The sequence below is a fragment of the Centropristis striata genome, chromosome 1, assembly GCF_030273125.1.
Source record: "Centropristis striata isolate RG_2023a ecotype Rhode Island chromosome 1, C.striata_1.0, whole genome shotgun sequence".
Lineage (NCBI taxonomy): Eukaryota > Metazoa > Chordata > Actinopteri > Perciformes > Serranidae > Centropristis > Centropristis striata.
The window spans coordinates 10070276-10092631 of NC_081517.1; positions in this window are offsets into that span (position 1 = coordinate 10070276).

Below are 22356 nucleotides of genomic sequence, written 5' to 3' on the forward strand. Positions count from 1 at the left end.
ACTGTATGTTTTGTCTTCAGAGAGCATCTTCTCTCCTCGCACCACATGATAATTCTACTCCTCAAAGAATTGTCACTAGCACTTATTGATGCACTAATAGCTCTTATTGCACTATACCTTGATTGTTTGCTTTTACTCTTCCTGTAAGTCGCTTTGGATAAAAGCGTCTGCTAAATGACTACATGTAAATGTAAATGTAATGTTTTATGTGGGAATTATGTTTGATGTTTGTTTGTGTCTTGTTTAGTTTTGATGTGTTAAGGTTCTTGTTTATTATTGTGGTTTTATTTATTTATTTGGGTTGGTTTTGTGATTTTGTTGTTGTTGTGTTTTTTGTTTTGTTTTTGTTTTTCTCTCTGTGTTTGTCCATTGGTGATTTGTGTTGTGTTTTGTCTAAATTAATAAAAAAATAATAAAAAAAACTCCTACAGTAGCTTATCTAAACCATCAATTAGAAAAACTAATGTGGATACATTGTTGATGGAACATCAACAGATGTTTTTTGACTGATCAATCATTTTATTTAAATGGTAATATCATTCCTATTTAATATGATAAATGGCTTTATTGCCTGCAGCTTTGAAAGTAGTTGCTTTACATGCACTGTAATTACTCTGAAGTTTAAGAATAGGTTGAACTTTACTTTAAAATATTTTTCATATTCCAAAAATAAATCTTTGTTGTATTGGCTCTACCAGTTGTGCCACCGGGACACCCCAGGAATTAAGACTTCTGATCAACAGCTTGGACAGAAACAAGCTGACAGAATCTGGCTTCACCTCCATTCCCTGTTAAAGTCTCAGAATAAGTCTGTGTTCTACCTGTAAATATAATGGTTTCTTATCTACTGTATTTGACGATAAAGAAATATTTCTTCATGATTATTCCTCATCTCACTATGGCAACCAGCTTCTTGCACCATCTAAAAATATAACCATATTTTTGAGAAATACACTTAATTGCTTTTGGGTATAATTTAATTGAGGAGGCTGATACCAGCAAGCAGCTGATTAGCTTAGTTGTCCCTTCACTAGTCAACAGTGCCTTAAAATACTGGAATTGGTCCAAAAAAGTACTTGTTCTTGTATGTTTTTTAGACATGGTCATGTCTATTGGTCCACCAGTTTTGGTCAAGACTAAACTATCTAAAAAACAACTGAATGGTTTGACATAAAATGTGGTACATACATTTATGTTCTTTGGTGACATTTCCCTGACCATGTATCCTGTGAAATATCACAACCATTGCAATAATTGAACACAAAATCGAGACATTTATTGTTCCCTGATGATGTGCCCTGATGATTTTCTTGATCTTCTGAACTCTCCTTAAGTGCCACTATGACATTGAGATAGTTGACAAATATTGGATGGATTGACATGAAAATTGTTCTTGTATTTAGGAATCGCAACACCTTCAGTGATCCATTAACGTTCACTGTTCTTTGGTGATGTTCGTCGATATCACTTAAAAAATGTTTCCCATGCCATGTTGTTATCTGTTTTTTCAACACAACCTCACTAATGTCTGCCCTGTTAATAATTTTTTTTCCATTTTATACTAAATATATTTGATCTTATCTCCCGTTTTATTTGGCCTTTCGTCATCAAACAAAAACTGGCATGGAGTTCCAGTAAAAAGGCTGTCCTTTCAATCCTTTGTTGAACAGGGAAAATAAACAAAACGGCTCATTAAGCCTCATCACTACTATTCGTACTACCGGCGAAAAGTAATGCACTATAATTATATAGCCAACGTAATCGTGAGCCAGAACATCGGAGCTCTAATGGCCAGTCTCCATTGGGAGCATTTTTAATGTCTGTCATTTGTGTGTCTCACAGAACACAAAGACTTTCATTACAAAGTAGTTGTTTTTTTGGGGCTATTTTACGGCTTTATTGACAGTGGAGTCAGAGAGTGAAAGTGGACAAGGGGAAGACATGCAGGAGAGGGCTCTGAGCCGGACTCAAGCCCGGGCTCTTTTTGCACATTTGCACTTCAAGTCTATTTTTGTGGAGTTTAGTGAAGTGTAATCTACATAGAGATGGGTGTAAATCGCATAAATATCCCAATGAAAATGTGTTTTGAACTTATTAATTGTATATTGAATCATCACACACTGACCCTGTAGATTTTCTTTCCCTGGAGCTGACATGAAAACAGTGGCGGTTCTACACAGGGGCCTCCAGGGGCCACTGCCCTTGGCCCCTGCTGTGACCCCTGTGTCAAATTAATATTTAAATGATCAATTTATAACGATGAACGACGGAACAATTCTTACCTATTTTTTGTTCAAACAATATCTCATTGTGCACAAAAGGAACCCAGAATGTGTACATTGTATAATAGTTTAATTGTGCAATAAAAGCTTGTGTATATAAAAGAAGATCATTCTCACTGTACTGCACTTTCAAAATAAAGAAAAAGTAATTGTGCACAAAAATGAGAAATGTCATAGTCGTGCAAAAATAATTATTGTTGGTAAGTCTCATTGTTTCAATCAGTGTATTTGTATCTTCCAAATATACTTAAATGAGATTTTTAAATTAGCTAAAATAAAGATTTTGAATGCCTAAATATCATCTCTGCCGTTTTTTAATGTGCCCCTCTGATTAAACACTGGCCCCTGCTTGGCCCTCACAGTAGAACTGGTCTAGAACCGCCACTGCATGAAAACTATTTCGATTCTTTCTGCTGTCAGTCAACCTGGTGAAAGGAGGTTAGCCAACCACTGTGCACTCAGCTCCCCCAGGACCTGTTGTTGACAGACGGCTGCCAACATAGTGAATGAGGGTAAGCTCACAGACAGCCTGCGAGCCTTGATTAATTAATGCAATGCAAAATGTTTTTGCAGCCAAACTTAGCACCCCCTGCTTGAATTTTCGGTAGAATGCAGCTTAAGGCACTTCCTGGTTTGCCTCCCTGCTCAGACCCGGAGGTTGCCGCCTGAAACAAACACAGCACTTTCCTCGAGGAGGAGGCCTGTGTCTGGTATATAACTTACATACATAACAAATGCGGTTATTTAAATGCAAACCACAATCCCTTTATAAAAGTAGTTTTGTTGCCTAAAAAGGCACTGCACTGCAGGAGCTTGCACAGGTAGAGTGATCACTCATGTCGCTGGACATTTATAGGTTACGCTTTAAAAATGGTACAAACGTTTTGTTATATCATTCATCATTTATCCATTTATTCATCATTTAGCCTGACACCCTTACAGGTCACCAGACTATCACAGTACTGACACATAGACACAGACACTACTCACACTCTCATTTACTCTTATGGACGGTTTAAAGTTACCAATTAAACCTAAGCTGCATGTCTTTGAGAGGGAAATCTGAGAACCGGGAGAGAACCCACTATGATAAGGGGAGAACATGCACAAACAGAAACGTTGCAAAGGTGATTCAAACCTGCGACCTCCTTGCTGTGTGCTAACCACAACATCACCATGTGGCTCTTTTATACAGCATATGAATAGGTTGGCCACAATCATTTAATTTGTTGAATACAATGATGAAATATCTTCAAAACTACATTTTCGTTTGAAGTTTTCTTTGTAGCCCTATTTTTCATTCATTGCACTCCAGTTTTAAACGACACCATTAATTCTCCCCACCAGCTGGATAAAATATTATGTAGCATTACCGAAAACAGTGGCATACCATCACTTCTCCTGGGAGATTGAACCCACTCACCAAAGTTACAAAGTGCAAAAGCAGGAGTTGTGTAGTGAATGACAGAGGCACTATTTTCTTTTACATTACAAATCAGTGAAGCAAAAAAAATATTTTGAAGCTGTTGTTTTGAAGTAAAATAGTTACGCAATGTTGCTTTACCCAGATTGAGCATTTTATTGAATATTGTCTTTTTTCTGTATTCCGTGTTTGGTGCTGGCTCCAAAAGGCCCATCTGTCTTTCAGAAAAACTGTGCATGGTGTGTTGAGTATTCAAGGAAACTTGGATTGTATATTTGAAAGATAGCACACAATGTTCCTTATCTATAAATATAATAACACAATGAAACCTGTAGCTGATGTTAGTCATGGGAAAAGAATAATAAGTGTCTTTTGTAAGTCTTTATTCGGTGTTACAGGCTGTATTATGTGAAGACTGTTTGATTGAGAGATCAGGCTCTGGCATTAAGTAAACACGCCTCTTGATTGCTTCACTTCTCACGGAGCTGCTATTGACTCTTAGAGCACAATGGCAAAGCAGTGGAAGCTGAGGAAAGGCTGTTCATGAGCAGAACAATGTTGCCACTAGCTGATTCACCAGTCATGAGTGTCTGCCAGCTATAATGAAAAGTTTAAGTAACAATGACAAGTTTAACAAAAGCAAACATGGGCAATCAGGACAAGTGCCGGAAAAGTAGTAGCTGCAGAGTTAATTGTATGTTGTGATGTTGCCTTCAGTCATTAATGCTCACTGCTGAACACAGACAGCAGCAGTGCACTATACTGTATTTACTCGACAAAAGAACGATTTAGGATATGAAAATGTAGCCGATATATAATGAACAAGGCTCCATGTGTATTGTAGCTGGTGTTTTCATTATTGCCAATGTTGGGATATAACTAAATATACATTTGAGGTACTTGAACTGTATGTTACTAGTAATTTCTATTTTATAATTGTTATGCTATTAAACCCATTATAATGTTGTTGAATGTATTCATTTGTTTACTTTTCAGACTGTGATTTTACATTTGATATAATAATAAAGAAAAATTCATACATTGTTAAAGGTTGAATCAATAGTTCCCTAATGTTTATGTCTCATTCTTTACAAAAACAAAAAAGGGTCTGAGCTGTTAGCAGTTCCACTAAAGAATGATTTTCCCTCTCTTTTTCATTGCTTAATTTAAAAAATGAATAAATAAATTCCAGAGAGATAATATTATCCAGTATCTCATGAGGAAAACAATTGCACACTTATCTAAAATAAGTATCTATAATATATATTTATAATAAATCATATTGTTGTTAAAATACTACGACTACTATGACTACTACAACTACTAATAATAATAATAATAAAAACATTACACAAAATAAGTTAGGTCCAAGTGTCTTACATTCAATCAAAAGGCCATTAGCAAACTTGTTGTATGACGACAATAATAAAGCAACAGTGAAATCAATAAAAGGCAAGTCTAAAGCAGCAAGGTTTCAAAAGTGACTGGAAAGAAGCTTGCCTGACTTCCTGAACCGCAGCTAAGGGGCCCAAACAAAGAAAGGCCAGGTCAACTTTAGTTTTAAGGTCTGACCAATAATGGCTAGACCAGAGGATCTCAGGATGGATTTAGGTTCATAGGGGTCGGGAGGTCATGTATATATTCTGAATCTAGAATCCTACAAGCCTTAATCGTGATCATTAAAATGTTGAAATCTACTTGAAGACACATTGGGAGCCAATTAAGTGGATTTTAAACCAGTCTTGTCTAGCTGCAGGATTCTGAATTGGGGTTGTGTAGTGTGAGCTATGAGATGAGTACATTCTTACTGGGATGAAATGAACGCATAAATTAAAGGAGTATTTTTACCAGAAGCGACAGCGTGTTTACCAATGTGTGGCTGACATTGTTTTCACCTTGCAAGTCTGTGACTGTGTGTGTGTGCACAATTAGGTCCTGTAGACCAGAAGCTGTAGCAGGACACCACCATAAAGTCAAATAAGCTTTAATCTGAAGGCAGAGTTTGGAGATGAGTGTGGTGTGAGCAAGGACACTGAAGTAGGGGTTAAGAAATAAGAAAAAAGGCCATTACAGAATAATTCTGTATTATTCTCTGCTATTTAATTATGCACATATCTACATATATATTTAAAGCTTTGAAAAATGTAAAATACTTCAATAAATTATTATTTCATTAACAGATTACATGCACCTTTTTTACATTAAATTTCACCACCGGCAATGTTACACAAGTACTGAGAAAAACCCATAGACGGTATAAAAAACCCTGCCATGCTGCAGCTGAGGTAGTTCAGGGGCTGCTGTCCATGGTGCTGACTCGGGTTTGTAGAAGTCGTGCAGCAGACACTTCTGGTGTAATTGTCCTCTCTCTGGTGAACACGGTATTGCAATATTACTATTTTATAGAAGATGGAGAGGGCGGCATGTGCATATGTTCCAACATAAATATTTGCACTGGGGCTCATCACCATCATGTCTCACTGCAGTACACAACCATGCAGAGCTGCCAACTTGCATTTTTTTTTCTCGAGTGCAGCAGCTATTTCCTTTCCTTTCCTTCCAGCAAACATGTGTATGAGCTGAGGCAAAATTACTGAAGCACTACATTCACAGATGAAGTGTGCAGCTGAGAGTGTTGTATACATATTAAAAAAAGAAAATCCATCCATTTTCCTCCACTTATCCCGGGCCGGGTCACGGGGGCATCAGGGCATTCCAGGTGTCCCTTTCCCCAGCCACAATGTCCAGCTCCTCCTGGGGGACCCTTAGGCGTTCCCAGGCCAGGCGAGAGATATAATCCTTCCACCAGCGAGAGAGGTACTGGATCAAGTGAAGGAGTTCAAGTATCTTGGGGTCTTGTTCACAAGTGAGGGTAGAACAGAGCGTCAGATGGACAGGCGGTTTGGTGCGGCGTCAGCAGTGATGCGGGCATTGTACCGGACTGTTGTGGTGAAGAAGGAGCTGAGTCGGAAAGCAAAGCTCTTGATTTACCGGTCCATCTACGTTCCAACCCTCATCTATGGCAACGAGCTTTGGGTAGTGATGGAAAGAAGAAGACCGAAAAAAAACAAGATCGCGGATACAAGTGGTTGAAATTAGTTTTCTCCGTAGGGTGGCTGGGCTCAGCCTTAGAGATAGGGTGAGGAGCTCAGACATCTGGAGGGAGCTCGGAGTACAGCCGCTGCTCTTTCGCACCGAAAGGAGCCAGTTGAGGTGGTTTGGGCATCTGGTTAGGATGCCTCCCGGGTGCCCTTCCGTTAGAGGTGTTCCGGGCACGTCCAACTGGTAGGAGGCCCCGGGGAAGACCCAGAACGTGGTGGAACTGGTAAAACAGAAAATGCTAAAGAAAAAGAAAATATAAGAAAGCCACAAGTGTTGATTGGATACTCATGTGATGCCAGACAACCAAAAAATTCCCAAACACGTTGTCTCCTTTGTTGTAATGTTAAAGAGGGTCACCACCGAAACTACTACAACTAAATGTTATTTCCATGGCCTCAGAAACTTCAACCAAACAGACCCTCAATTTTCTGCATTCACATCAGTCCAATTTGTACTTCATTTCTGTAGCAATTTTTTGTAAAAGGAAGCCAAGAGTGGCCATATTTACAATTATTTTTATCTTGTGATCAGGAGTTAGTTATTGTTATATATATATATATTGAGATAATGACCAGGGGCCTCATGTATCAAAGAGTGCGTAGCTTTCATACTGAAATATGGCATACTCCCAAAACAGAAAAGAACAAATTCAAACACAATGTGAAAATGTCATTAAGCAGATGCTTTTATCCATTTCAAAGTTCATACAACACAAGTAAAGATCGAGTCAAAAGACAACACATGAGTAAGTGCCAGGGGTTAAGTTTGTGTCCAATGGGACATAGGTTCTGTTGGCTTCATTAAGATGTGGCCTGCAGCTCTCATTGGAACAGTTTGCAGCTGGATGTGAAGCAGTGTGGATGAGATTCAGCATCTCTAAGTCAAAGGCCATGGTTCTCTGCTAGCCTGGGTATACCCATACTGCCTTGCGCGCAACCAGGGCCGTTTCTTAGCCCTTTTTTAGGGATCCAATCACAGAACGGGGAGGGACGGCAAGACGATGACGCGTACTACTTGGCTGACGGAAGCTTGTAGTTTTGTAGTTTTCTGACGGATCCAACATGGCCAAGTAATCCTGCCTGCAGCAGACTCCTGTTTCACCACGAAAAAGGATGTTTTAGCCTTGCTTCCGACAGGATTTGGGAAAAGTCTAATCTACTAATCTACAAACTAGCGCCGCTACTAGCCCCACTACTAGCGCCGCTACTAGCCCCGCTACCGTAACGCCGGTGCTCTCGCTACGAGCCGGGGGACAGCGGAGCCGCCGAGAGACCCGCAGCAGCTTGTTTATTGCCCATAAAATCAGTGGATGTGTGTGGCTGAATGTTAACATGCTGCAGAAAAACGTTGCAGAAGCAGAATTGAGCATTTTAGCCTCAGAGTAGAGATGGGCTAGTCTGGCTATGTAAACCATAGATGTAAACATCAATTTCTGTCGCTCTACATACGTCATCTGGTATAACTGATACGATTGGCTAAGAGCTACCTACAGATGCTTTTGATAGAGATTCTAAGCGCCCAATAAACGGCTCCGGAGGATCGTAAACCACGCCTCCTCTACGGAGAAATGAACGGCTGGTTTGATGTTAGCCAGGCTAGTTCTCTGCTGGAAAACAGTTGATTGTTCCTCTGGATCAGGAGTGAGTTAGTGCCTCAAGTGAAGGAGTACAAATATCTGGAGGGTTATGACTATGAGTGAGGGGGAAATCAAGCATAAGACTGACATCGGGCAGAAGATAAAGCTCTCGATCTACCAGTCCATCTACGTTCTTCCTATAGTACCTTAAGTACACCACAACCTGCCTATGAGATGTGAAGTTCATTGCTTTACTGCAAAACACAGCAGTGTGTAACAAATGCTGTAAAGATTGTGTGTAGGGAATTAAATCCATGACGACACGGTAGCTCTGTCTTGTGAAAACTTACTTTGATCTCCCATCCATCTCCCCAATCATACCCACGTTTAACTGCAAGGAAGACGGAATACAACTGTGCTGTAAATGTGCTGGGTAATTGGTGCACCATTTTGTCACTGTATGAATTATTCATTTCTGGTTGTTGCTTCTCCAAGTTGTAGTTACCTCGTCTAAAACGATCCAAGGAGAGATTTATCACTTTGCTGGCTGTCAAATGAGAATATATTAAACTGAGGTTTGTGGATCGCTTCTGTGATAAATGCCATATTTATAATGCCCTCGGAGAGATGATGGCAGCTGATAATTTGCCTTCTTGATATCTGCCCCTATGCTGACTTTGACTCTGGTTCTCTCAGAGATAGATGCAATAAAAAAAGAAAAAAAAATCTACCAGCAGAGCATGGGTGATTGTAAATGAATAATGGAGGTGAAATTTCCCAGAGACAGGAGGATATATTGTTTAGGATCAGAACCGAGCAGGCAAGATGCATTTAGTGACTCAACAAAAAGTCCAAAGAGAGCGACGAGACATTTATTAAGCCATTTGTACTTTAATTCTTCACTGCTGTCTCACGGACGTGAACTTCTTCTTCACCTAAAGGTCATGCGAGTTGAATTTGTGGTGACTAATGAACTGTAATACAGCTGAAGTTTGGTAAAGAAGTAGGAACTTGTGTTATATTGTTGTTGTAAATTGAATTAATTAAAGTGGAGAGGACATCTATTTTCAGATGACAGTGTTGCTTCGCCTTCAGCAGAGCCTTTCTGCAGTGGGATTTTATAACCTTTAGATAGAACCTAATGTGTCTAATTCTTTAAGATATGTCAAAATGTACCCCATTGACCTGTTTGTTTCTGACAGTTTCTGGCCAGATGCCCTTTTGCGTCCACTCATGGCTAATCACAGGTTTCAGACTTGAAGATACATCCTTGCTTTAATCTTTATACTTTGACATTTAACCTATATCACACTGACAGACTGGACTCTTTTCTGCCCTCTTCAAAGTGGAAAACTTCCACTTTGTCAATTGCACAAAGTTCTTTAAGATTCTAAACTGAACTTTACGTTTTTTAGGTCAAATCAAGATCAAGAGCAAATGCTGTACATGGCTTGTGTATCCAACATTTTTAGTGTCCTCGGGGCTGTTGTCTAATAAACAATTTTTGCACTTTTTGGGTGTGTAGGAAAATAAAATCATGTTGAAGTAAAGTGTAATTAAAATTTCAAGATAATAATGACAAGAAAGTGAGTCATTCAGATATGACAATAGCCAGGTGAGCGCATAACTGATTGTTAAAAATAAATTATTTGCAGCTGATCATACATACCACGGCGCTTTCGCGCACCAACATACTTTTCCAACATCAAAATCAACAATGTATATATTGATTGATTTTAAGTCTCCGCCCACTGTTGCAAACGAGGGGAATCTGTGTGTAGTGAAACAGGAACACAGGCAGAGTGGCAGCGTTGATCAATGAACATGGATTCGGTTAACAAGTTCAATGCACATATACAGCGGGATACTGTGTAATTTAACCAGCTGTATATGCAGAAACAGCTTCACCATAACGAGACAAAAGAGATCCAATGCGTAAAAAATGCAGGGGTTCCAGTGATTGACATATTGATCAGAATGGAATCCTCTTTGATCTGTGTGACGTGCGAGTAACGCGTGTAAAAACACAGCAGAGGGCGAGGGGCTTGTCATCCATTGTGTGAAAGCATTTCAGGTTCAAGGCAAGTCAAGAACAGGTCATATGCAAAGAGTGCCTTATTATTGTTTTATTTATTTCTATTTATTATTTAAGGAGATGCATTAAGGTAAATAGGACCAATTTTGTTTTGATGCACATATTTGTACATTAGCAGGAATACAGCACAATATGCATGTGAAAACTAGTTAGTTTTATAAAATTAGTTTTGTTAAATCAACAGATAATCATGATAATTATTGGTGATCTAAAAAAATCGTGATTATCATTTTGGCCACAATCATGCAGCCCTAAGCTTGATTGTTGACAGAGTAGGAGGATGTGTAGGAGAATGGATGTGTTTAAAGCAAGCAGGAAAACGTTTGGCAGCCTATGCGTATAACTTGGTCAACATAGTAAAGACAAGCAATCCATATAGCTACTCCAACATACAGAAAGTCCTTCTTTTGTCCCTGACTGGGGATTTCCACCGGGCGCGGAACGGCTCTGCCCGGCGTCAATTCCCCCCGGGCACGTAGCGGCAGCATAGCAAGCCAGCCATATACACGCAAGATGAGAACACGCTATAATCCTGAATGTACAGGAGACTGTGAGATCATGTGATAAACTGTGTATTTAGGAAACAACAACAAACAGATTACTTTGCTTCTCCAACGTGGAAGATCTGTTGATCTGACCATCTATCCTTATGAAAAGACTGCGTCAAATGATTGTATGCTGTTCTACTTCATCAGTCTCTCATCGTCCATGTCGCCGACCCTCTGCGAGCCTTTCATTGAGACCTGGTGCCCCCGGTCAAGATGTAATGTTGATGTGAAGTAGTTTGAAGTCGTTGAAGTAGTAGGGGTGGAAGTGTATTACGTTGATTCTGTGTCGGATTTCCTGTCTGGTACAATCTGCTCTGTTGAGCTCGATGCGGTTTAGCAACAGCTCGCGGCAAAACTAGAAATGCTACGGATTGATCACGCTGCAGAGCGGAGAGCTGTGGCCGGGACGCTGCTGAGACTTGCTTGGTCTCATTGATTAGGGTTAGTGGCAGCGATCAGCAACGGTGACCGGGTAACGCCTGAGCTGTTCCTGAGCTGTTCCACGCCCGGTGGAAATCAGGCTTTACTCTGCCCTTGAGCAGTGCTGCATTTTCCCATCTCAATATAATAAAAGTAGGTACAGATTCTGCCTGTCAGACTCTCGCCTCTCATCACTGATGCACATCCACCTGTCAAAGATGACAAAAGAGACTTTTGACCCAAAGCCAGCTGTTGACTTATGGATGGAAACAGCTAATCACAGGCTTAAAGAGAAAGAACTAGGCCTAAATCATCATCTACCATGTTTGAAAGAAAGGAAGCTAGTGAGGAGAGCAGTCCAGAGGGGAGTGATGACGACAGCTTGTAGGAAAAGGTGAGCACTAGTGAAGGGACAATGAAGCTTTTTGAAGCTTTTGCTTTATTTTTTGCCCCCACTAGATGGCGGTCTTGGCTTAAAAAAAATGCTTTAGCAATGGTAATTGAGTGTGTTTTCAGACCTTTGTTGAACAAAGACCGCCTCTAGTGGGCTCAAAAAATAAAGCAAATGGTTTACGAAGCTTTGTTGTCCCTTCACTAGTGAGCACCAAACAACATCTTCAGGTGCTTCTTTGAAAACTAGACCAAATTATATGCACCCCTGACAATAGCTCTTTTCATACTGCGTTTCCGCAACACTCAAGTAAGAGGCGTGTTTCTGATAATATAATCCACCTCCTTTCCTATTACCTGATTGTTGGTTGCACAAATTACATAAATCACATGTTTTCCATCTTGCCAGCTCTGCCAGTTTGCATTAATCCTGTCTTGAACAGTCTCGCCAATTTAATGCCTGCATCATCCGAAGGAGGTACGGAGTCGGGATCACTTGGTCTCCACCATTTCACCCCGGGACATTCAGACTGGGGAAACGTCACAGAGGCATAAATACCGCTGCTTGAAACGCCAGTTTGAAAGGGGCTAATGAGACTTAGTGCCATGCTCTAAAGTAAGCAAGCTAATGATAGCAATATGTGGATAACTTAAAATAAATACGTAGATTGATTTTAGGAATAAGGGAAATTAACTGCCTAGTATTACACAAAATATCAATGTAGTATTTAAAGGCAAGATTTTCAAGTAATAATCAAGCTTTCACATAACAATGCAGCAATGGCCTTGACAACCAAGTGCCTGCAATAGCTGTCCCCAAATATGTAAAGCACTTTTTATGGCATTCCTCCTGACAAGCGACAGCATTGTTGCTTAGAGTAAGATGAGAGGATATTACCACATTCATACATAGACTGTATAAAGATGGACGATGTGTCTCCACTTTCTCTCTCTGTACAAATGTGAACCCAACATTCCTGATACAGCTGCTGCCATCTTGTGCTGGCATTTGTAGTCTGTGCAGTAGTGAATCGAGGTAAACAATTCCCACCCAAAGCATCTGCCCTACCCAATCACAGCACAATGCGAGCTGTCAATCATGATGTTGAATTTTTTAGCTGCAAATAAGTAACATAAACCAAAATTACAAGAATATGAACAGCTAAAATGACAGAAAATGTCTTTGGGGGGGGGGGAATATTCCATGTGTATTTTAAGTTTGGCCCATAGAATATAAATAATGGACATAGTCACCGTGACGTCACTCGTTGGTTTGTGGACTGCCCGTTGGAAGCATCGAGTCCAGCGTTACACTCGTCACTCTTGAGTCGCCATCTTGTTTCTTATACAGGGAGCAGACCATATTTGGGCTGTGGGGGAGCGAGAGGGATCTGACGACACTGACTACACACCTCTCTACACCTCAACCTGACTGAGCGAAGCCACTGCTAATTCATGTTAGCATTAACTAGAGCATTAACTGGGAAGTTCATTTTGGCTAGAAAAAAAACAAAAACAAAATGTATGTTACTTACCTCAAAAAACTGAGCAGCAACTCCTTGGAGTGTCTGTTAGTCCAACCAAACGCTGAAATAAGACATTTTTACTGAACGAAATTATGTCATTAAGTGAAAATACAGTGTGAAAGGGTCAAAGTTATGAGACGGAACTGGATGCGTGGATATTGTTCTGCATTGTTCTGCTTCTCTCCTGATGAAGGCTCACCTTGTTAGGGACCTGTCAATCAAAGGTAGCCACGCCCCAAATCATACGATTCTTTATCTTCTATTTTCTTCTAAATGAGGCCATTATTTGAACTATTAACATGAAATTGTCTTGAAGAAGATTTTTTACTAGTGATTGAGACCATAGTATTGTTGTATTCTGAAGTAATAAATCAAGTGGGAAGTTTTCTCATTTTGCATTGAAATGAATGGACAGAAATGTTTTTGCAGCAAAACTTAGCACCCCCTGCTGGAATTTTCGGTAAAATGCAGCTTAAGGCACTTCCTGGTTTGCCTCCCTGCTCAGGCCTGGAGGTTGCCGTCTGGTTTGGCCCCAACCATTAACATGGAGGGGCTGGGTTTATGACCTATATTGCAGTCAGCCACCAGGGGGCAATCAAAATATTTAGGCTTCATATGTCAGGCTGGCAATCATTATATAAAGTCCATGCTCTTTTATCAATAATAACGGCTTCATGAGGCTATGGACAGCAGTCATTTAGCTGAACAAGTAACATAATGCTTAGCAAACCAGCTAAATAAAACCAGCTTTTTCACAGCTTGTTATAAGTACAAATAACACAAACAAGATATAAAATGGATTTTGTTACCTTTGGACAGCACCAGGCTGTTTCCCAGCCTTAAAATGAAATACTAAACCAACCCACAGCTGGCTCCAGCTTTGTGTTGAACAGACTGGTATGAAATATCAATTTCTCATGTAACTCTCAGCATGAAAGCATGCAAAAATGCAAAGTAACCTTGTATCTCCATTTTGACTCTTCTATGCCCAAGGCTGTAGCATTACACTTAGAATTGCATTTCCTTCCCAAGCCTGTCCTCAGAGTCCCCAAACACACCCCAGAAATACAAATAACTTTATACGTATGAAGCTTTACTTCTCCCATTTGTCATGAGCCTTTTTATTGGTTGGCATTCTGAGGAGCGGACATGTTCCCAGGCCGCTTGTAATGAATTAACATCACTTTATGCTGACGATCATGACATGCTTGTTTATTTGCTAGGTTTTTCCTTTGGGATGATTTACAATGGCAGTGTTCAACATGACCACGCACATAAATCATATTCTAGTGTAATGAAAACTCATTATGAAAACCAGTCACATCTCAGGCTGATAAGAGTGAGGTTTATGGGTGAGGCTATTACATGGCAGGGCATACCTTTGCTTTGAGCAACAGTGACATGTAGGTGTGTGAAAGAGAGTGGTGCTCTGCTGGTTTGCTAACTGCGCGAGTGTGTGTGTTTCTATCAGTCTGTGTCTCCCGTATATCTTATGCAACCCGATCTCATAGCAAAGAGCTACAATTTTTAATCCAGAGTCCTTCTGAGGAGCTGAAAGAAAAGCAGTAGCTTTTCTTTTTGCTGATGTGGAACAGGCCTCGTTGGCTCCCCTCCTACAACATTAATTAACACTATAGCTCATGATGGATGACCTCAGCTTTAGCTACCTAGCTCCCATTCATCACAACACGTAGGAGGATGGAACTCCAAATCTTTTATTTCATTCCTTTCTTTTGGTTGCACAACACAAGCAAAGTCAAGTTGTGTTTTTTCCCCTTTGTAATCGCAACGTAAAGATGATCCACTGTCAAACCCCCCCCCCCCAAAATAAAATGGTATTGCTCAACATTCATGTGGCTCATCATGAGACATTTGATCTATTACCAGCCATAAATCATTCTTCTTCTCCGTTATAAATGCTGCAGAGCTAATAAGTCTCCACATCTTTTTTTCACTGAAGAAGAATTGTCTTTACAAACTTTGACATGAAAAATAATGCTGTGTGATATTAAACTTTTTCATAACTTTGGCACCACTTTTGATAAATCAACCTTTGCAAAGTGTTTATATGTTGGAGCTATTGGCTTGATTGATGGTTAATACATCTTGGATACTGATGCTTTATAGATTATTCATTTACCATAATTGAGAACAACTTTCTGATTGCCAGGCGATGAAAAATCTGACTGCCTACTGTTAATTCTCCTCCAGGTATTTGATGTCTGACCTTGATTGAAGTTGAACTGAACCTGAAACTCCTATTTCTCAAGAAATGTATATATAAATGACACATCATTGTTGGCTTTACTTTGAATTATATGAAAAAAAGAAAAAGAAGAAATTGTAATTTAATTTTGCACAGGTTTTCTCCAAAGGTCATGGTTGAGCTCATCTATGGAAGGTTTTGTGCACTTCATAAAAGAAGTATTACACTTTTATCAATACGAGTACATATGATAAGGCTTAATTTCAGATCTGGAGGCATTTCTATTTGGACCGCTGAAGACATATAGAGGATAAGCTGATGTCACTGGTCATAGTCATATCTCATGGACATTGTTAGATTCAAATATTGTACAAATATGATGTAAACTACATTAATTTATAAATAAGCTTGAATAATACTTTAACTGAATTGTAAAAGAAGACAAGCAGGTTGATGTTAACATTAGTTTCTTTCCATACTATGCGATGACTAAGGATGACCATATTTGCCATTTTTGGCCAGTACACATTTGAAGCATGCAAAGCATCTCTTCCTCTTCTCTTTCTCTTTGATGCCTCTAGAAGCATCCATTTTTAACTTGTGTTTTTTTGCGTGACTTGCGGTAGTCCCGTTACCCATGTCACGGTACTGTGGAGCATTCTAAAAATAGCACACACGTCATTATACATTACATATACGGTTCGTGGTTTTAAAGAAGGCTGTAGTTTATAGTTTTCTACAAAACCACTGAACTAGGTTTAGGGCAAAAAACTTCCTGGTAAGATGGTACATGGTAACTACATTTTTTTCAATGTGATGCCATTGCCTTTAGTTTGTTAGTTATGTGGAAAAACCTTGTCTATCCAGTGGCGTAGTCAGTAAGATGTTATTATGAATCCCACTCCATTTCACAGTAAGGCCCGCCCTGCATAGCATTCAAGTGCGATAATTGGCCAGGTGTCTATGCTTCCATGAGGTACACTGCAAAAAAGCCAACTTGTATTTTTTGGCATAAAACAGTGATTTAAGTTGGTAATACTTGGAAATATAAATAAAATTATATTTTATTTATATTAAATTATTGACATTTAGGGCAATAATCTAAGTTAGCACAACAAAGGAAGCCAGTTGATTGCTGAGTTGTTGTTACTTATATCTTTAAGTTGAGGTTCACAACAAGGGACAATAGTTCTGCTAACTCTTATTTCTTTTTAGTGAAATGCGGGAAAGCACTGAAATTTGGTCATTAGCGAAAGCTAGCGGCTAACTGATGCTAGCAGCGCTGCTTGTTACAGCTACAAGAGTAGCCATTAGCGTATCAATGCTAACTCAAAATTGTGGTCGCAACATTGGCTGACATTTCATAGCGGCGTTACAATCGTGCCAGTTCAGCACATTGCAGAAGTTAGCAGAAGTAAGGATGAAAAGGTATTACAATGTAAAATTATAAGTTAGTATAACTTACAGTTGAGTTGACAAAAATCTGAATTCAGAGTTGAGCAAACTCAAAAACAAAACTTAAAATATTTAGTTTAATTGTCCAACTCTAAATTTTATCGAAGTTTGTTGCCTCGAAATTTTGAGTTCACCCAACTTTTCTTTTTTTGCAGCGTACTGGTGTCTACTATTCTAGGGCCTATCCTCTGACAAATGGGCTATCCTTACCTTAGGTATGTATGTGGTATGTTTTCAAAGTTTTTCACACACAGTTGAGCAACATCACTGTTTTTATAAACCATCATGTTCCAGAATTATATATGCTGCACATGACTCTCCAGCCTACATTGTTCACACCTCAGCAGGACAGACGGTTCCATTTGTGGCAAGCAGACTTCCTGAACAATCCAACAGTGTGTCGTCTTTAACCTGTACATTTTTGAACACCATCTGCAGCCTTCTCTGAAAATAAGCCCTGAGTGAATAAATCACACACTTCTTGTGTGCTGCGGTACAGACACCACGCTGAGTTAAGTGTCACTTACTTCAGTTTGTGATTGACATTCTGGCAGTCAGTTACAGCAAAGCTCTGCAGGGAGTGTGTTTTATGTGCTTTCCTAGCTTGGAACAACTTACACACAGATTCTGTAAATGAGCAATCTCACTTACAGTTTGTATATTATTTTAAATTACCTTCTTGTTTCATATTATTAATAGTTGGAATCCAGGTTATTTGCAATTGAGTAGCACACAAAACTCTTTATACAACCCAATTTCCAAAAAAACTTGGGATACTGTGTCCTTGTTAAATTTTAATGTAATATATTTCAAGATAGTGGGGTGGCATAGCTAAATTTATCAAAAACAATTGTTCATTTATTGATAAAAACACCAAATTTGGCAGATGTGTTGATAATTATATTGGGAACAAAACTGGATACTGGGCCATCACAAATTCAGACCCTGGTTGCCATGGTAGCCATTAAAAAAAAAAAAAATGGCTACCAGCAGTTGGTTAAACATTCCTTTCCCATTGGGCCCACGTGCAATAATGGACATAATCTAGATCCTATAACCCTGAAAACCAAATAAAATACTCACTCACACTTTTACAAAGTAATTGGTCATCTCATTATATTATATTGTTATTATATATTGCCATGAATCAGTAAAAACTGTAATACTTTTTTTGGTGGATGCTAGAACAAACGTGGTACAGAGGATTTTTAAAAGTAATTACACACTTATATTTGTGTTATTATATGTATGCACTTTATTTTGCATGTTTACACACACATACCCATTCAATTTAAAGCTTTTCTAATGTGAGTGTTAAAGTTACAGATCACCAGTGGGTACAGGGACCTTGGAACTGTTTTCTTGGATGGGGTGCTGTGAACCTCAGAAACTCTATGGGGGTCTAATCCAAAAAATAACTATATAATACATAACCTAGCCTGTACACACCTGCTGAACATATGACAAGGACGACAACTGAAAATGATGAGTATTTATAATTTTTTTGTTCAGGTAAATATATGAAATAGTACAGTTGCTGAAAAATCATGTGCACAGTTGGGATATTGTTTACAAACAAAGGTGACCATTTTTCAGCAACTGAGTCAGCAATTGTATTCCCTATTTGATAGGACCTTTAACGTTGCGGTCACTGGCGACAGAGCAACAAGTTCAGTAATAAATGAAAGGGACATCCCATAGTGCTTTTACTGCTTTCTGCTCAATAGAAAAACAAAAGGAGGTAATGATAAAAGTTCACTGACTGAGGACCTTAAGAAGATTACGTTACTTTTTCTTATACAGGCCATTGCACAGTGACACTGAAACTGTTAACGACTCACTCACTATATGAGACATTTTTGGCTTTGCGTAACGTTACGTGATGTGGCTTAACTTGTCCCGGTGCACTGTATGCCGAATCAGTGTCGCACACCATTAATGGCAAATGACACGGTAAGTATTTTCTACCAGTTCATTGTTATGTTAGGTAAACATTGACATGACTTAACCCAGTTACTATTTACCTTTACGTTGTTGTTCAACGCCGGGTGGTTATCCCGCAGGTGTTGAAACATGTTTGATGTATTGCCTGTTTTAATGGAAACTTTTTGGGCAGACCGTCTTCAACAATGACACCTTGGTCATTTTTTGGGTAGTCAAAACATTCCCACACGGATGATTTTACAAGTTTTTTTGGAGGGAATAGCTCTTCCCCTTCCATGCTTTACCTCCTGTCACCTCCGTCTGCAACTGCACGGACCGAAAACAAAGCAACACGAATGGTGACACGCGTTTGTTGTGTAACTTTATCTTCATTCCGGGTGAGTTGCGCTGATGTACCAACATGGTTCCAGCATAATCTTTTCCGTAAATTGGCGGTATTTAGGAAACGTTACGATTTATTAATCCTCACTTGTGATTCCTAAATCCCTACTTGCCACAAAAGGCGACACGGCATTTGCTGTTCGAGTCCTCAAGCTTCGGATCTCCCTTCCTCGAGATCTCAGGCAGGCAAACTCAGTGTCATCTTCTTAAAACTAAATTTTATCGTATTGCCTTTTCTCCTTTTCAATTGTTTTTATTACATGTTTTTAATTGTCTTTTGTTTTATCTTCATGCACCTTGTAACCTTGTTTCAAAAGAAAGTTTTAACTGAGCGTGGGACCTGCCTGGTTTCATTGGTTCTGATCTCAATCCTGCGGATCGGCTTGGGACATCATTACTTTACTTTAATTCTAGGTTGTTAATTGTTAATCAGTATATCCTTTTGTAAAACCAACTGACTCACTCACTGTCATGTGGCTGCCGTCAAGGCCGCACACAGTATCTGTATCCCAGTTAGGATAAGTCTTCATGGGATGGAACATCAGTAGACTGGATATTCATACCTGATTTTGCACAGTGGTGTGAGAAAATTGAATGGGACATAAAAAAAAATGGTGTGACAGTTTATAGTTTTACCTATAAAAATTACCCCTGTAATTGTGAGACTGGAGGTGCAGCTTATTACGACCCATATTGATGTTTGCTTTTAGGTGGTGACCCTTCTGTAAAGCCTTCGTTATAGTGATAAGAGGACAGGAGGAAGTGAGGAAGCAAAGTGATGTAGATTAAGGACTAAGAAAGTCTGTATTTTTGGGAGTGCATGGATCAAACAAACACAGGATATTAAACCAGGACATTGATGTCCATGTACCTTATTTATATAAACTATTGTGTGTAAATATATCACGTTCTCTGCCACCTTTATCATCTTAGTTGCATATGAAAGAAGTTATTTTCACCCCAAAAGAACTGAACTTTTCAGACTGGTCTTCCCTGAAAAATCTTCAACACAAGGTGTTAGTGCATGGAGCAGAGCTACTTACAGGTATGCAGCTGACAGATGTGCAGTTTACAGTTCCTCATCGCTCCCTGAGCCACCATCCGATCCTCCCTCACTCACGTCCTGAGTGTCCTGGACATATCCTGTCATTTTCCTCTTTTCACTTCTAACCGGTCAGTTTCGGTTTTTGCCCGTACACGCCCGGTGTCTCCTCTCTTTCTCTCGCACGCGCGCTCCTGATTCACATATACTGGTAACAATAGATGTGATAGTATGAAAACATTCCAAGTGATAAAAAAATTAGGGGGCCGATCGATCGTCCGATTCCTTTACGTCAAACCGATCTTATATAGCGATCTTATCTACCTAGATAATAACCCCCCACCGGCGAAGCAGTGCTCCCAACTTTGTTGCTAAATTCAGCAACTTTTCAGACCCCCTTAGCAACTATTTTTCAAGAAAGCGACTGGAGACAAATCCAGCGACTCCTTCTTACTCTTCTTAACGAGCCGCTAATGAGCCGGAGGCCGGCTTGTTAAGAAAAGCCGCTGTTAGCGGCAGTTAGCTCTGTAGCAGTACAGTGTGTATGTGCTGCTGCTGCAGGAGGTGTTCACTAAGTGATCTCTGTTTGTTTACAACAAGGACCGGACACTGTGCACAGTGAGCGATGCTGGCCCATAGACTGCCGTGGAAAACCCTCTTAGTTTGTTTCTTCTTCTAAAGTTTGGCATCCAGCCGCCACACTGTATCATCAAATGTTACCCTGCTCCCGTGTGGAAGGCACCAGTAATACAACTTTTTTTTCTTCCAGATATGATGAACTATTCGGTTTTTTATGATTTAATGACGATTTGAATATTCGAAAATCGATGCACTCCCTAGTTGTCTGTATGTTGTACAGAACAAAAACCACTTTATGGTTGCAGTTATTTTGTTAGTTTGTCCTGTAAATTGTTGCTATTTATTTTAAGTTCAATATTTTATTAACTACCTCAGACATTGTGATTTACTACTGCTGTGTTATTGTTTTTCAATATAATAAGATTCAAACATTGAAGGTGTATGCTGTGAGTTATAAAAAAAACGGTATCGGCCAAAATCGGAATCGGCAGGACAGGCTTTTTAAAAATCGGTGATTGGTGATCAGCCAGAAAATTGCAATCGGTGCAACCCTAGAAAAAATAGATGAGCGCAAAACATGAAATGAAAACATTGAAATAATTGCTCTGGACCTGATAACTGCCGTTTATATACAGCAGTCAATAACTAAGTCAAAGAAAAGTTGTTGTCCCATGTTTATTACAGCAGCAAGGACAGAAACATGCTATCAAATTGTTTATTTAAATCAGATCTCAATGTCGTAATTACGAGATAAGGTGTCTAATTCTTTATCCAGTGAATGCAATGCGCTTCTGTACATTTTCACATTTATCATGATTTCCCAGACTTCTCACCTGTGTGCTGGGTCCCATATATGTCTATGCTGGGTCGTGCAAGTGAGCCTGCAGCACCGTTCCGGATGCCATCATTGCCAGCGGACACTGCACAGTGCTACGTGAAAGTCGGAAATTTCAGTACTTTGAGTGTGGCTCACCAAGTGCACAATCTGGCCTAATGTATCCCTCCTGTTCTGCAATTGGTCCTCAGTATTGTCTAAAGCAGTATCCACGTCTCACATCTCCGAAAACGTCAGTGCAAAATTAAAAAAGGCTATATATTTGGATGAACTGACCACGTATTGAAGAATATTAAAACGTAATAAGGTGACATATTAACAGCCTTAGCCTTACAGTGGAAATTAAAACAGTTTTTGTATTCCTCCCCTTTTTTATACCCCCTTCAGCTCGTAGTGGCATAGTGAACCACAGCCTACCTATGCCTAAAATCATCCCTGTACCAATAAATTAACTTGCTGAGAGATGGCGACCCAGGAAGATTGCTATAATGGAGTCCTGTAAAACAGAAGCGTGACCAGATAATGTGATTGTAATATGCTACTGCGAATGTT